The 12289-nt window shown below is 42.2% G+C and overlaps 1 long non-coding RNA gene across 1 annotated transcript; it reads right to left on the bottom strand.

Annotated features, from left to right (window-relative positions):
* Positions 1 to 7257: 7257 nt before the first annotated feature.
* On the bottom strand, positions 7258 to 11483 carry LOC134214433 (uncharacterized). The gene is made up of 3 exons (XR_009979783.1): positions 11372 to 11483; positions 11221 to 11314; positions 7258 to 7396 (listed from the first exon to the last, which is right to left on the bottom strand). It is a non-coding gene; the product is annotated as an uncharacterized LOC134214433 (long non-coding RNA).
* Positions 11484 to 12289: the final 806 nt, after the last annotated feature.

Raw genomic sequence — 12289 nt, 5'->3', positions numbered from 1 at the left:
CAGAGTGTTATATTAAACAAATTAGCATTATCTTAGCTAAGTGTGGTGTATTATAAGAGCAGTTTTGAAACATATAATTGCTTCATATAAATCATTCATTATACCTGGCAAGCGTGCTACTTGTTTAGTAAACGAATTGTCTCCTCTTTTTGCTTTATTGCGGACAGAATTTCTGTCTCGAGAGGCCTAAATTTAAAGAAGGCATTATCTCCTCCATTCTCATTACACCGGACATACGCGATCATTTAAAGAAGACGTTGTTTCAATCTTTCACTTTATTCCAGACAAACGAATTTATTTAAAGAAGGGGCTATCTATCACGTTCTTTTCCCTAATACCGACGATGCAATCATCTAGAGAAGGAATTATCTCCTACCGTCGTATTATACCGAACAGACGCGTTCATTTTAAGAAGACATTCCCTTGGCTTTAAACCGGGCAGATGCGTTCATCATACCTAGCAAACTTATTAATTTAAAGAAAGCATTATCTCCTCACTTCGTCTTATACAGATCAAATGCGTTCATTCAAAGAAAGCATTGCCTTCTTTCAGCGCATTGTCTTCATCTTCAATGGCTTTACATTCTATCTGAAACTTGGGCTGTTTCTCAACTTAGTGTTCTATTATTATTTCCACAGTTATCGAAAGCTTTCCGGTACCTGCCAGTTACATGAATGTCTTGTGTAGCAAGTACAATGGATACACTGTGCACAAGGAGCCGAAAATGCTTCCCACCCTGAAACCTCCGGATCGGCAATCATACGCCTTTGCTCGCATGGCTTACTTAATACCCATCGCCTGCTGCCGCACTCTAAAAGAAGGGAGATGCATTCGGGGAAATGTTACATTCGGGGAAATGTTACGTTCGGGGAATTGTTATTCGGGGAAATTGCATTCGGGGAATTGTTATTCGGGGAATTGTCGTACAATCGTTTTTGGTTCTAAGTGTCCTGTACATGCATGGAACTTCGAAATTTAAATTTGACCTACCTGGAAAAATGCATATTTCCCAAAAACTATCGATCAGTTTCCCCAGCGAAGAAGCATAAGGGATATGTCTTCTGTTACTGCTGATAAAACCCTCGAAAAATGTTTTACTTTCAGAGATAACTGCAAAATTGGCCAAATTAGAAACATGGCCAAACTGGTACAGTTACTCTACGTAATGAACGTATAATTATTATTATTATTTTTTAAATTTTTTGATATTTCGTTTTATTTTCAGTATTAAAAGTTTCCAATCCCGTACTAATGATCCGTTTCAAGTAAATCATTTCTAGATTTTTTGAGAAGTATTTTAAAATTAATTTCCTATTCTGTTCCCTGCAGAGGAGCGACATCCAATTTTTTTACTATGGATTTTGACAGGTTTGCAATAGTATGTACGTGAATTTTGAATGTTTAAGTTTTTACAGGAGAATATGATGCAAAACGCCCATACCACTCAATAATGCAACATGATACAATCATGAGAAAATAGAGTAAAATTTAACGAATTATCAATTAAAACAATTTTATACTCGATTCCATGCTTTAAACTTAAGCATGTTCCACTTATTTGCTCAGTTATTTAGAATGCTAGTTGCACAAGGTACTGTCTATGCCTTTGTTCGTTTTATATCATTTTCACCCTCGCAATTGTTTATGTTGCATTCGCAGTGCACTCGTATTGGTTATTCAGAAAAGATGTGACAAAGATGGCGTAGCTTGTCATCCCCGTGGTTCCCTGCTAATTTTTGAATGTGCAACATTCTGCTTCTTTTTATTCTTGCAACACCAAGCACGAATATTTGTTGCGTACTTATTATACGCGTGCTATCAACACTTTGAAAATCGATCCCCTTGCCAACCTCTTCGCTCCCAGTATGTCATCAGCCTCACTTAGCCATTAGAGACACGCACCATTGTTGTAGAATGTACGAACTTCGGAAGATTAATTGGTAAAGCTCATAACACTAAATGGATTCGTTTCAAAACTCTAACAATATGTGTAAGCAAGTATTCAGAACAGCAATAAGTTTATTTACAATGCACTATGGTCCAGGATACAGATTTACGCGGAAAGATGCATTTTAAAGCTTGATCCACTTAGAATTTGGCCGCACGAAATTAGACATTTCTTTGCCGAAAAAGTACATAAAAAGGTGGTTCAGGTTTTATTATATAGGGAATTTAATAAACTTTGAAGGAAAAAATTTCGAAAAATTATTCATTGGTATTTCGGATGAGTTCTCGGACTTTTCTCTCAATACCACTCGTTATTTTTTGCACAGTAGAACGGTCAACTTAAACTGCCATTTTTTCACACCACTTCTCCATATAAGATGGTTTTCTGATTGTTTTGTACCATTTCTAAAGTTTCCTTATGATAATTGCCTAATATTTTTCGTTTGGACGAAAATCTGGGCATTTTGGTGGGTTGATAGTTTTTTCAATAACGTCATTATCATTCGGTTCATACCATTCTATTACATCCCGTCTGTAATGGCAGCTCGTTAAGTCAGGCCAAAGCAACACCGGACAGTCGAATGGACAGTTGAATGGATGGCAAAAATCGCTTCCGAAAACACCCCTCCTTGTATATTTGCCCATTTATGGTCGCTCCAGTGATGAAAACTTTAGTTTTTCTTCCACAACAGCAGATGCTTTGACATACCATCAATTTGTGGGCAACCTTGCCTGCATAGACATATTTGAATTTTCCTGGGGCATTTAATACCCTTCCGTTTGGCAAGGAAAAGTTTGTGTCCCGGGAATTGAAAGTTAATTTTAATATTAATTTCATTGCCCATCAAAACACATCAATTGTATTTCGTCAGAACTTGCTCGACCAGCATTCTTGCGCGATGTTTGGCAACCAGGTTCTGCCTCAGGGTCCTGTTGGGGCGCTCACTGACATCATACGACTTGGAGCCTTCGTGCCGATTATTTGAGCTGTACTGTACGGCGCACTGAACTTTTTCGCTAAATCACGCAAGGAAATCCCAAAATGGTTCCGAACTGCTCTGCAGACTTTCACCTGTAGTTTCTGGTCGTATGTTATACTTCTATTTGATTGTTTTGTTCTGCGCGATCCAGCAATAGTGTGTGCTGATAACGTTTGATAGTTTTTAAGTCAATTTCGGTAATTTTAGATACTTTGAAATCATTCCTCCTGACCATGTTGGATTTCCAACGTGAGTGTGCAAAATTTGTTCCCATCTTACGCGTTACATTTTCGATAACTTTTGAACGTGAGCATCAATACTGATGAAACTTTCACCATAAATTTAACAAACCTTCCGCAACGATGTGATGTATTTTACTTCTCGGTACGGCCACCAGAGGCGCCACAGTAATTGGAAAGAAACGGCCAAATACTAAGTGGATCGATCTTTTCAAAGCTTTTCAAAACATGTGTATTGCTATAATAACATCGTCTGTATCTTCTTCCGTTGTCGCGTTATATCAATTTACTTGAAAAAACATGACTTCAGTAAAATTAATAAAACTTGGGACAAAAAAAATAACATATCTCCAATTTTTTGATATTATAAAGAATATGAATTGCTCTTTCAAATGCCGTGTAAACATATTTTTTTGGTCTAGCCTAAATGGAGATATCAACTTTTGAAAAAAAAATGTAATCTTGACAGAAAAACGATTATAACTTTTGATCGAAAAAAGATATTGAGCATATTAACCCACCAAAAGTTGCATTTTTGAGCTCTAAGGCTTTGTTACTATTGGAGAATTAAACCAAATTTGCACTTAAATCTGACACTTCGAAAAAAATTTCCCCTTCAAAAAATCAACGAGCTGTCAAAATTATTTTTTTCGAGGTCCAATTCAATTCAAATAACGTTTCAGATATCAAGCTTTTATAGGAACAAGAGCGTAAATCACAAAGCGATCTCCCTTTAAATACACAAGATTTATTCATGCTTTAGACTACGTTCAAAAGATATTTTAGTTACCAGATAAAGATTGTCGCTCTCGTCGCTGTCCGGAACATCTTTTGCTGGCAAGGATAAGGAATCTAAATGCCTAAGGACGATTATTTACATTACGATAAAAATTCTCTTTGTAACCTACGCCCTTATTCTGGGAAAGGTGTGACATTTTGATTTGTTTGTTTTCGTTGAACAGCTGAACGCTTTTGAAGTTAATTCTACTTTTATTTTCGTGATTAATTCATCGTTTTCTATTTCTTGAGTGAACAATAATTATGGTCCAATGCACCGAATGAACACAATGACGTTTGAGACGAGCGCTGTTTACTAAAAATGAACCCTTGCATGAACTCGATGAATGAAAAAGTATTCATTCTTAGTAAACAGCGCACCGCTCAAACGTCAATGATGAACTCGGTGCATTGGACCATTACATATAACAATGTTTCTGATTATTATTCTGTTATCTGGTTATTTTTACATGTACAAACTTCGTGATGATAGCTCCGAATCGTTGAAAGTTTCATTGTTTTCATCGAACGAGGTAATGTAATTTAAAATTAGGCATTTGTATTTATACCATTTGTTTTTTCTATTGATGCACATAATTCCTAATCGAAATATATTCAATTTCAGGAATCCGGAATATGCAAATATGCCATTAACACCCCATCATCCTTGATGAAAAAAATCCTGAAACATGATTCGAATGCCGTTAAAGAAAATCTTCGAGTATCCGTCTGCGTCTTTCGAAAAATAATAAGCCTAATGCCTTACAAGCGCTCCGGTTGGGAGAGGGAAGTTGAGCTGTCAGTGTTCCTATACTGGGTGGCATCTGGAACAAGTTACCGGGTAGCCGGAGTAAGTTTCGATATTCCTCGGACTACCGTCAAACGAATTTGTACGAAAATGCTAACGTTTTTCATCGATGTCCTTATGATGCAAGTCATCAAGTACCCATTAGATGCAGAATTGGGTGAGATAGGCGCAGGATTCTGCGCTCGAGCTAAAACAAGGATATTCGAGAGAGCTGTAGGTGCGATTGATGGAACTTACATTCGGATCAAATGTCCTCCTGCTTTACATGACCAGTACATAAACCGTAAACTAGACTATTCCATCCAATGTCAGTCGGTATGTGACAGAAACAAAAAAATTGTAGACGTTTGTGTGGGGTATCCGGGTTCAGAACAATATTCCGTTATATTACCGACGATTGTACCCTCCTCCAGGATACTATTTACTCGGCGACAGCGGATATCCGTGCAGTGTTACTCCAATTTCCATCATAACACCGTTTAAAGAAACTGAACGACGACGGTTAACTCCAATGCAGAAAAAATTCAATAACCTTCACAGCAAAGCCAGGACTGTCGTAGAATGTGCTTTCGGGCAAATGAAGGCGAGGTGGAGAGCGATTTTCAGAAAGGATTTGGAACTACGAATCGATAATTGTGTGAAAGTTATTGTAGCGTGCTGCGTGCTCCATAACATCTGCATAGATGCGAATGATATTATGGAGGCCGAAACAATTCTCGATGAGCAGATAGACGATATGAACGTACGGCAGGAAGGTGAATTCCAACCAGTGAGGGATACGGGGGAAGGCATTGCTTTCGACAGCAACTCCTAGATCAGCTTTAAATGTTTCACTAAAATCTGATAAGTCTTAAAGCTGTGTGGTTTGATATTTTTGTAAGAATAAATGAATGATTAGAGCTTGTTAGGATCCTATATTGACTTTGTTCGTTATACTGAATATCACTTTAAAAATTGGACTTGTTGAATGAACAAGAATGATGACGGCTGGTTGAATAACCCAAAATTGGTAAAGATATAAGCAGAGCATAATAACTGTCCAGCCGTTAAACCTAATAGAATGTTAAAGAATACTAAGTTGAAAAGCAGGTCAAGTTGCAGTGAAAATGTAGAGCCATTGAAGAAGAAAATCATCGTATGTTTCCATCCATCCATAAAGTACGTCTTTTGTTTTTTTTTACAAGGGAGAATGCATTTACACACTAACCCAGTACACGTGCATTGTAGTTGCCAAACTACCACACGGAAGTGTACTGGAGTGTGACCATACTGGTAATACCGACTAAACTCCCTTGGGCTCCACCATCGTTTCCCCCAGGAACTACCTCCCAGTACTACTTCTGGGGGATGGCAGTAATAAACGTACTCGCTCATTATCGCTCACACAGGCACCCGTCCCATGCGAGACTGACTTGGGTGCTCGCACACCATTCACACCATTTGAGTCTTACTTGGATGCTCTCCCGGGCGCTCCGCTGCCATGCCTCGAGGTGTCAATAGCGGTAACTGCCTGGGCCTACAGATATTACGCTACGACACTCCTGCCTCAGCACGAGCAGATCAATCACACCACTGCCGAAGCAGACCACACGCTACCCTGCCGAAGCAGGGACACTACCCATGCACCACATGTGCACAACTGTAGGTGTGTGGGTACAACCCACTGCTACCCTGCCGCCGAAGCAGCTTCTCCAAAGACCATTCGCTCCATGTGACCCTTATTCGGGTGCTCACTCTAACACTAGGGACCAATCAACGATACTGCGCTACGACACTCCTACCTCAGCATGTGCAGTCCATACTCAGACTTCTGCTGCGCTTCGAGGTGACAATAGCGGCAACGCGCTATGACACTCCTGCCTCAGCACAAACAGATCACTCACTCCCTGCCGAAGCAGCTCACGCGCTACCCTACCGAAGTAGGGACACTCCCCATGCCAATTGGCACTCCCTGGGCTTGTGCTTTTGAAGCGGCACACAGTCGCTTTAATAGAGTCTGATTACGGGCACTTGTGGTTTTTTGGGAGGGATTTTAGCAGAGCCCACTGCTAAATCTCACCACGCCCTAGGCAGTTCTCCCTGACTCACAGACAGCTGGGGAGGGGTCGTCAAGCCCTTGGACATGGTCCATGCTGTCCCTGCTGTCCCTGCTGCCCCCTAGTAATAAGTAGTATAAAGTACGTCATGCGTGCGGGGGAGAGTAGGGTAACCATCCTTGCAGCATATTTGAAGGTAAAAGCGTGAATAGAGAATGGAATTGAAACTCACTAATTTTTGAGAGACGTACTGTCTGGATCTTCCTCTAAAATGATGAATCCACACGTAGCCAAGTTCATAAGGTAAGAGGACAGCTCTCTCCTTCCTTTAGCGTGAAAAAAGAACTAAAACCAAAGTGTAGAAATAACGCATAAAAGAAATTCCAGTGTAATTCTTACGTAAAAAGCGCCCATGGAACGAAAAATTTATTAGTTGCTGTCTGAAAATTGTTATTGGAGTTCTCCACTACAATTCCACAGCTGTTGATAACAATCGGAGGATTGATGGATAATTTCATAATACCTTGTACTTCCTGGTCAAGTTAGCCCATTTTATTTTAAGCTGCTCCACTGTAAATTCGAACAGTCCCGTATGGTCTTGTATAGTCCTGTAAATAGAATTAATATTTGAATGAAACTAAGATCTATAAATAGTAGAAATTGAATTTCAAACAGATTTTAACCGTTTTCACCGATAGCAGTCTATAGTACTAATTTCGACCCGACGGAAATATAGCATCAACAACTAGAGGAGTAATACTTATTATTATTTATTCAGACTAAGGCCGAAGTGGCCTGTGCGGTATACAAGAGTCTTCTCCATTCTGCTCGGTCCATGGCTTCACGTCGCCAACCACGCAGTCTACGGAGGGTCCGCAAGTCATCTTCCACCTGATCGATCCACCTTGCCCGCTGCGCACCTCGCCTTCTTGTGCCCGTCGGATCGTTGTCGAGAACCATTTTCACCGGGTTACTGTCCGACATTCTGGCTACGTGCCCGGCCCATCGCAGTCGTCCGATTTTCGCGGTGTGAACGATGGATGGTTCTCCCAACAGCTGATGCAATTCGTGGTTCATTCGCCTCCTCCACGTACCGTCCGCCATCTGCACCCCACCATAGATGGTACGCAGCACTTTCCTTTCGAAAACTCCAAGTGCGCGTTGGTCCTCCACGAGCATCGTCCAGGTCTCGTGTCCGTAGAGGACTACCGGTCTAATTAGCGTTTTGTAGATTGTTAGTTTGGTACGGCGGCGAACTCTATTCGATCGGAGCGTCTTGCGGAGTCAACGTACGTACGATTTCCAGCCACTATGCGTCTCCGAATTTCTCTGCTGGTGTCATTTTCGGCAGTCACCAGTGAGCCCAAGTACACAAATTCTTCTACCACCTCGATTTCGTCACCACCGATGCAAACTCGCGGTGGGTGGCTCACATTGTCTTCTCTTGAACCTCTTCCTATCATGTACTTCGTCTTCGACGTGTTGATGACTAGTCCGATCCGCTTAGCTTCCCTCTTCAGTCTGATGTAGGCTTCCTCCATCTTCTCAAAGTTTCGTGCCATAATATCTATGTCGTCGGCGAAACCAAATAGCTGGACGGACTCGTGTTAATCCCTGCTCTTCGTATTACCCCTTCCAAAGCGATGTTGAATAGCAAACACGAAAGACCATCACCTTGCCGTAACCCTCTGCGGGTTTCGAAGGGACTCGAGAATGTCCCTGAAACTCGAACTACGCACATCACCCGATCCATCGTCGCTCTGATCAACCGTGTCAGTTTATCCGGAAAACCGTGTTCGTGCATTAGCTGCCATAGCTGGTCCCGATCGATTGTATCATATGCGGCTTTGAAGTCGATGAATAGATGATGTGTGGGCACGTTGTATTCGCGGCATTTCTGCAGTACTTGGCGAATGGCGAACACCTGGTCCGTGGTGGAGCGTTCCTGGAGATCCGGAGCCGGTAGAATTATGTCCTGCGCGCGTTCTCCTAGGTCCATCACCATACCGCCATCTTCGTCTGCCACATCGCCATTCAGGTGTTCTTCGTAGTGCTGCCGCCACCTTTGGATCACCTCACGCTCGTTCGTAAGAAGGTTCCCGTTTATGTCCTTACACATATCAGGCTGTGGCACGTGGCCCTTACGTGAACGGTTTAACTTCTCATAAAACTTTCGTGCGTTATTAGCGCGGTACAGTTGCTCCGTTTCTTCACGGTCTCGATCTTCCTGCTGGCGCTTTTTCCTCCGGAAAATCGAGTTTTGTCTGTTCCGCGCCTGTTTATATCGTGCCTCGTTCGCCCTCGTGCGGTGTTGCAGCAATCTCGCCCATGCTGCATTCTTCTCTTCCACTAACTGCTCACATTCGCCGTCATACCAGTCGTTTCGCTGATCCGGGGGCACCGTGCCAAGTGCAGCGGTTGCGGTGCTACCAATGGCGGATCGAATATCTCTTCAGCCATCTTCAAGAGACGCTGCGCCTAGCTGCTCTTCCGTTGGGAGTGCCACTTCCAGCTGCTGCGCGTATTCTTGGGCTAGTCTACCGTCTTGTAGCCGCCCAATGTTAAGCCGCGGCGTGCGACTTCGACGCGTGTTGTACACCGTCGAGAGTTTTGAGCGCAGGCATACTGCAACGAGGTAGTGGTCGGATTCAATATTCGCACTGCGGTAAGTGCGGACGTTCGTGATGTCGGAGAAGAATTTACCGTCGATTAGAACGTGGTCGATTTGGTTTTCCGTTTCTTGGTTAGGTGATCTCCATGTGGCCTTGTGGATATTTTTGCGGGGAAAGAAGGTGCTTCGGACTACCATTCCGCTGGAGGCTGCGAAGTTTATGCATCGTTGGCCGTTGTCATTCGTTACGGTGTGCAGACTATCCGGTCCGATGACCGGTCTATACATTTCCTCCCTTCCTACCTGTGCGTTCATGTCACCGATGACGATTTTAACGTCCCGCAGTGGGCATCCATCGTATGTCTGCTCCAGCTGTGCGTAGAACGCTTCTTTCTCGTCGTCGGGTCTCCCTTCGTGTGGGCAGTGCACGTTGATGATGCTATAGTTGAAGAAACGGCCTTTAATCCTCAGCTTGCACATCCTTGCGTTGATTGGCTGCCACCCAATCACGCGTTGGCGCATCTTACCCAGCACTATGAAGCCGGTTCCCAGCTCGTTGGTAATGCCACAGCTTTGGTAGAAGGTAGCCGCTCGATGCCCGCTTTTCCACACTTTCTGTCCTGTCCAGCAAATCTCCTGCAGCGCCACGACGTCGAAGTTGCGGGGATGTAATTCATCGTAGATCATCCTGTCGCAACCTGCGAAACCTAGCGACTTGCAATTCCATGTTCCAAGCTTCCAATCGTGTTCCTGTATTCGTCGCCTAGGTCTTTGCCGATTATATCGAGTCGCATTATCTCTTATATTGTTCGTAATGATTGGTTTTCTAGGCGGCTTATTGGGCCTGCGCAAACCTCCTGTCTCGTCGGAGGGCCGTCGTGTCAGGGCTGTTTAGCGTCCCACCTAACACCAGGACTTGGGCTGAGGAGTAATACTTGGATCTATTAAAACAAATGTCCTGGACATCAAAAGATTCCTGAAGGAATCCTGATGGAATGTAGGGCTCGATGCCCACATAGCGTCTTTTCAACTCTGCGCGCACACGGAGTTAAAAAGACGCAGGTGTGTATCGAAAAAAAGCGTTAACGCAGCGTCACCGCGCCGATGCACACCTGCGTTATTTTAACGCTGTGTGCACGCTGCGTTGAAAAGACGCTACGTGGGCATCGAGCCTCAGGAGGAACTTAAGATAACATTTTAAGCAAACCCCCCCCCCCCTCCCCGTGAAACTACTTTGTGGATGGCTCATCCATCGCTACTAGATCACATATCCGAGGGAAGGGAGTTGAATATACTATAGTGCTGTCCTGGGTGCTGTCCAATGAGAGCTTGAAGTAGCTCGAAGTTTCTCCCTGTCCTGCTCATACCCATTTGTTGACAAAAAAACGAGCAGGGCGGGGATGCTCATTGGACAGCACTTATATCTGAAAATTTCCTGATTACATTTCCGTGAGTTTCATAGTAATGCTAGAGGTATGTATTAGGAAAATAAGAAATGGAGCCATTGATTCCAATGAGTAGATCAGTCATATTTTCGCAGACATTCTAACAGATTTTCCGAGAAAAGAGCGAAAAACACAAATTCTAAGAAAACCACCCTGTTCCGGAAAATATTTGTAGTGTAGTCGGCCTAAAACTTTTTTTCAGACTGCATCAAAACAAAAACGGTGACATATCTTCCAAAAATCCGAGGCTGAAGGATAGTGTAGTGAAAACGAAAATCAGGCAAATAAAGCAGTGAAAACGGTTTTGTAACCCAGCATGTGGTAAAATCTTGTAAGAACATTTCAAATGCAATCATAAGACTAAATGCGTATTTACCTCCAGGCCGCTTTTTTATCGAAAAATTTCCTGGTGAAAAGGTTATTGAAATGCACACGAGCTGCAATCAGTTCCTTCACTTGTTCTGTGGTCACTGCAAAGAAATGCATTTCCGCCATTATATATGAAAATGTATTGAAATTCTACTTACTTTTCTTGGATTTGGTTTTCTGTTCCAGATTCATTGAAATGATTTGCAATCTTGGAAACCTTACTTCAACTTTAAGAAAATTAGAAGAAAATTGTTGATGCAAGAACGCGCGAAACAGTTTGTGAAAACCAGCAGCCTGCTGATGGATAACGACAACGACGCAAATAACACGGAGCAAGAAGCTGTCAGATTGCGGAAAATTGTTTAGCTGTCAAAAATAAGTCTCCTCTGCAGCAGACTTATTTTTGACAGTTCGAAAATAGATTTTTCCCCTCTATTTTCGAACTGTCATTTTCGAAGTGTCAGTTTTAAGTGCAATTTTGGTTTAATTCTCCAATTGGAACAAAGCCTAAAAGTCACCCGAAAACAACTTTTTCGAAAAATCTAAAACAAAAAAGTAGATCAAAAATACTTAGTTCAATCAAAATCAAAGTTAATTGCCTATTTCCGGGGATTAAACTACCCGACTTGGACATTAATTTACAATGTTGTGAAAACTCATATGTGAATATGTACGTTATGTGGAAGATATTGATTTGGAAAATTTATTGGAGGTAACCACTTTCCCTTCGATGGGAATCAAACCCATGACCCTACAGTACGATAGGCAGGTGCTTTAACCAACTAAGCTGCGAAGGACCTCAAAAATACTGTTTTTTAGGTCCACCCTAATCCAATTAGGTAAAATTGCTCTAAATCAGCCAACTTAAGAGCTACAGAAAAAGCTCTTTTAGCAAAATGTGTTGGAATAAGCTGCGCTACAACTACAGTATTCCGATGAATAAAAAAAATATTTGCAATTATTTTTTATATGATGGGCCATCTTATTTTTTGATAGCACCATAATGATGGCCTTACTATTTTGAACAATTTTATAGAACAACATTTTTTTCTAAAAAATATAGTTTCGACGTAAAA

This window comes from Armigeres subalbatus, chromosome 2 (genome assembly GCF_024139115.2).
Source record: "Armigeres subalbatus isolate Guangzhou_Male chromosome 2, GZ_Asu_2, whole genome shotgun sequence".
NCBI lineage: Eukaryota > Metazoa > Arthropoda > Insecta > Diptera > Culicidae > Armigeres > Armigeres subalbatus.
The sequence above is the reverse complement of the archived record's forward strand: the minus strand, read 5'-3'. Positions and strand labels throughout refer to the sequence as shown.